Raw genomic sequence first — 5,471 nt, 5'->3', positions numbered from 1 at the left:
CAGTTTGTGGTAATTTGTTACAGCAGCCCTGGGAAACGGACACATCTACCCAGAGAACCACGGATATCCAGGAGAGATGGCAAATGAGCAGAGGCTAAGGAAGAGCAGTTGGTCTCTTTGCTCACTGCCCTTGAAGGCTGCTGGGGGGTTTGGCCATAGACAGATGCAAAATCTAGACCTGCCACTTCATAGTTCTGTGACCTGGCCCAAGTCTCCAGGTATCATTTTCCTCGTCCATGAAATGGCAGAACTAATCCCCACCTCACGAGGCTTTTGTGCGGTTAAAATAGGAAATGCCTGAGGTGGCACCTGACACAGACAACTTTCCAGAGATGTTCTTCTCTTCTCTTTTAGTGTAAGCTCTCTTAGAAACATGTTGAGTGGTAGATGTATAGTTCATGAGAGGAATTGTTAATGGAATAGGAGATACTTAGCCTAGAGAAGACTGATGTGAGATCTTTTAATGCCACAGTGGTACACACCTGGAGGTCCTGGTTTTACTTATTTTAGGGCCCGTGGACCAGAGCCACGAGCATAAAAAAGCTAGACTCACCTTCCAAGCACCAAGTCTCCAGAAAGTAATGGCACTTTTTTTTGGATTTCGTTCCTTCACCCTTCTCTTTATACAGTGAGCCAGTTGAGTCTCCTGACTGTTGTAAACATCCAAACCAGATTTCCCAAATATTTTATCCTTTTATTAGAGCAGGTGTCCTGATTTTCTGGTTCCAAAAAAAAAAAATAAGACATTTCCAAAGGGCAGAGTGTCAGTAGCCTGCCCCATCTGGTTTCCTTTCTAATCCAGTTGTAACAGCAGAGTAGTATTGGTGGGATGACTGCTTCTGTTCTCAATCCTCACCAAAAATGTATTTAAATAAGAGCAGACAAGACTATTGTTAGACATTGAAGGGTCCTGGCTGCGGGACTTTAAAATCTGGAGTGGTTTGTTTCGGAACATAATGTAATATCCTTTCTTACAATTCTTGAATAATAGATGGAGTCTTTTCTGGATGATCTGTATTAGTGCCTTATTTAAAAGAAAGAAAGTTGCCCCTCTTAACTCTGTGATTCACCATCTGCCAGCAGCTCATTCTGCTTCTCCCATCCCCACTCACTCCTGCCTTTGGCAGGTGGGGCACAAACACAGAAGGTTGAAGGACTTATCAATGACGGGGCATCAGTGAAATGAGGAGGGCAATTCTACACTTTTGAGCTTCTAAACTCCTCACCCACAGTATAATTTATTAATAGCTACTGACTCTTTCAATATAAGAACATTAGTATTTTTTCACCAGATCACTCCTTTATCATTTTAGCTATAACTTCACTAGCTATTGCTTTCTGGGAAAATTGTTGGTAGAAAATGAGACATGGTGTCAAGTTAGAAGTCTCTTTAGCATGATCACTGCAAGGATATTCTCAGTAGCTGGCTTACCTGCTTCATTGGCCAAGGCAACTGAGATCCTGATGCTGGTTGCCAAGTATGGGAGCTAAATTTCCATCTCCTCCCTTTGTCTTAAAAAGACTATCACCCCAATGCAGATGGAGTTGTATTATATGTAAAAATGTCAGACTGGAGCTTCGGGGAATTCAGTTGCATTTGGTAGTGATTTGATATACCTATGGTATTAGAATACACATGAAAGGCTTGGGACCTTATTGGAAGTGGAGTGCTCAGGTATTTTTAAATGTTAACCCGGGAGAATGATTAATTGTTCAAAAAAAATATAAGACCTAAAATAACCAAAATAAACGGAAGAACTGTCTAGCTGACAATGTCAGCAAACAGGTGAAAACAGACTAGGGGGCGGGAGAGGAAAAGTAAAGAAGGGAAATTTGCTGTCAACTTCGTAATTCTTCCTCCTGCTGTGGTAATGAGGGGCTTCTTATCTCTAGGAGAAGGCATTCCAGGAAGAAGTCACTGCTCAAAATGACACACTGCTCCTAGAGAAAAGGAAACTTCTGAAACAACTCACAGAGCAAGAAGAATTAATCCACAGCAACAAACGGGTAATATCTTCAGTCCAGAACAGGTAGGTGTGGTCCTGCCCGAGGAGCCAATGAACTCTGCAAAGATGTTTCTCCCTCAAAAAAGAGATTGTTCCAGAGACAGTCCTTTGGGTTTGCAGCCCATCTCATAACTATTGCTCTGCTGCCTGCTGTTTTCAGCAATTCATGCAAATGTTATAAAGTTAACGAGAAAAAGATCATGGAGGAGGTGGGTCAGCTACTCAGTTGGGCTCTTGCACATAGGCATTGCCTGACTGAGGACCTAGCTGTGCTCATTCTGGCCTGTCACTTTATGTGTTGACACTCACTTTTATCATCTGATACCTCTGGAATCAAGGTAGATCAAGAGAGGAACAGGCTCATACCTAGTGACTTAAATTCATGAAACCTATAGGATGCCAATTGTATTAATTTATAATGAGAAATGGTCCCAACAGAGAAGAATTCACATATCAACCAGCCCAAGTGCTCTCTCCTCTATTAGGAAACTCCAGTTACAATGAAAAGTTTTCTTGGAGCACGAATTAGGGCAATGAGAGCGGTTTGATCTTAACATGTAGAGTCACCAATAATAACTATAATGATTAACATTTTTTAAGCACTTACAATGTGCTAGGCATTGTTCTAAACTCTCTCTCTCTCTCATCAATCCTCACACCAATCCCATGAGGGAAGCTCTGGGATCAGCCTTATTTTATGGATGAGAAAGCTAAGGTCTAGAGACGCTCAGGAACTCGGGCAGCCTAGTCAGTGACAGAGCAGTGTGTGCTTGGCCTCAGTAGCTTGGCCCTAGAGCCCAAAGCACCACAGTCTGTGGGGGAGATCTGTCCAGCAGACTGGAACTCTCCTTTCTGCTGTTGTGGGCACACACTTCTCAGGGCAGGGCTGGGGAGTCTCTGATGATCTCTTGTACTGTCTGTGTCTCCCCTTTTATATAGTCTATATGAGCCATTGCCCTTCTCAAGCTAGGTCATTGATTCTGACATTCCCAACACAACTGACTTATTACCCAAGCCTTGACATTAATGATGTTCCCCTCTTGCCCTCCTAAAGACACCTTTTGGCCATCTGGATTGGACTTGTATGTTTTCCTTGGAGTTAAGTTTCTTCTACAGGATGCTGCTTCCTTTTACAGATGAAAAAACTGAGGCTCAGATGTGGTAATTTGCCAAGGGTTACACAGCTCGTATGTGGCAGAACCCGAACTCAAACACAAATCTCTGATCAACGCTATTGTACCATCATGTGTCCCAAATACACTGTGGCCCTGGGGAGTGAGCCTGGTGTAGTGCTTAGGAACTCAGGCTTAGATATCGGAAAGATCTGGATTGGCATCTCAGCTCTACCACTTTCTGGTTTTATGTCCTGAAACCAATTGCTTTTCTCTGGGCTTCAGTTTCCTCATCTCTAAAATAGGCTCCATAACAATATCCATCTCATGGGGTTGTCGCAAGGATCAGATGAGCCAACACATGAGCAGGTTTAAGTGTTTACTCTGTGGGTAGGGCACGGTGCCTAAGCACATGGTAAGGCCGTGGTAAATGGTTGCTGCTGCTGCTATTACTACTGCTGCTACTACTGCTGCTGCTCCTACTGCCACTACTACTATTACTACTGCTGCTGCTACTGCTGCTGCTACTATTACTACTGCTGCTGCTACTGCTGCTGCTCCTACTGCCACTACTACTATTACTACTGCTGCTGCTATCACTACTGCTGCTGCTACTGCTGCTGCTACTATTACTACTGCTGCTGCTACTGCTGCTGCTCCTACTGCCACTACTACTATTACTACTACTGTTGCTGCTGCTGCTGCTATTACTATTGCTGCTACTACTGCTGCTGCTCCTACTGCCACTACTACTATTACTACTGCTGCTGCTGCTGCTGCTGCTACTGCCGCTGCTACTGCCACTGCTACTATTACTACTGCTGCTGCTACTGCTGCTGCTGCTACTGCTGCTGCTGCTACTGCCGCTGCTACTATTACTACTGCTGCTGCTACTGCTGCTGCTCCTACTGCCACTACCACTATTACTGCTGCTGCTACTACTGCTGCTGCTCCTACTATTACTACTGCTGCCACTACTATTACTACTGCTGCTGCTACTGCTGCTGCTGCTACTACCACTGCTACTATTACTACTGCTGCTGCTACTGCTACTGCTCCTACTGCCACTACTACTATTACTACTGCTGCTGCTACTGCCGCTGCTACTACTGCCACTACTACTATTACTACTGCTGCTGCTACTGCTGCTGCTACTATTACTACTGCTATTACTGCTGCTGCTGCTACTGCCACTACTATTATTACTACTGCTGTTGCTGCTACTACTGCCACTACTACTATACTACTGCTGTTGCTGCTACTACTGCTGCTGTTGCTACTATTACTACTGCTACTGTTACTGCTGCTGCTACTACTATTACTACTTATGTGGCTGCTACTATTACTACTACTGCTGTGGCTGCTACTACTACTATTACTACTATTACTGCTGCTGCTACTATTACTACTGCTGCAGCTGCTACTATTACTACTGCTCCTGTGGCTACTGCTGCTAATACTACTATTACTACTACTGCTGCTATTACTATACTATTGCTGCTGCTGTTACTACTACTGCTGCTGCTACTATTACTGCTGCTTCTGCTACTACTGCTGCTGCTGCTGCTGCTACTATTACTATTACTGTTGTTGCTGCTGTTACTACTACTACTATTCCAAAAGTATGGGATGACTGTATGAGATGAGAACTAGATGCAGGCTGTGTAGCTACAATATTTGAAGGGATGCAGTCTCTTGTTTCAGCCCCACCCCTAAATGGGATCATATCCTTTGTCAGATTTCTCAAGGGCTAGAATTGTGCCTTCCCTTCCATACTCTTGCATATGATATGTCTCTGTTCTCAATATGTTTTTAATGACTCTGTACAGGCCAAAAGCTTATTAATTTCTACTTGGTCTTGGAACATGGTGGGAATTATTCTGCCAAAGTTGGTTCCATAATCTGGGGAGTGGGCTAAGACCCAGAGCTAGTGGTAAGTGGGACATAGTTTTGAGTTTTTAGTAATGATCCAGAAATGTTTAGTTATTCCTCTGATCTATCCCATTCTTAGCGTACTTCTTCTGGATAAAGAAAATAGGCAATTGCAGGAAACCACTTTCCGTCTTACACAGCAGGTCGGCCTCTTAGAGCATATCATAAGGAGCATCCGGATTCACAGAGAGGTAAGATGCATGCTTCTGTCGTGTCCTTCATATGAAGCCTAGTTGCCAAGGTTATTGTGTTCTCTCTTCATCTTCGTGTAGCTGTAGGCTGCACTTGGCTTCATGGTGGCCTGTGGCAAAGAAGCTCATTGGCTGCACCAGAGCAGCAGACCCTGAGACTGCTCTTGGCCAGCTTTGCTCTTCATTGGGTCAGTTTGGGACCCAGACTCACGACCCTGAGATCAAGTGGG

General features: G+C 44.2%; 1 long non-coding RNA gene across 1 annotated transcript; it reads left to right on the top strand.

The window, feature by feature from the left end:
• Window positions 1-5,242, top strand: LOC141374409 (uncharacterized). The gene is made up of 3 exons (XR_012381262.1): window positions 1-218; window positions 1,894-2,030; window positions 5,130-5,242. It is a non-coding gene; the product is annotated as an uncharacterized lncRNA (long non-coding RNA).
• Window positions 5,243-5,471: the final 229 nt, after the last annotated feature.

Source organism: Callorhinus ursinus, unplaced genomic scaffold, assembly GCF_003265705.2.
Source record: "Callorhinus ursinus isolate GAN/ISIS: 27379988/994484 unplaced genomic scaffold, GSC_fseal_2.0 scaffold18, whole genome shotgun sequence".
NCBI classification, from domain to species: Eukaryota; Metazoa; Chordata; class Mammalia; order Carnivora; family Otariidae; genus Callorhinus; species Callorhinus ursinus.
The sequence above is the reverse complement of the archived record's forward strand: the minus strand, read 5'-3'. Positions and strand labels throughout refer to the sequence as shown.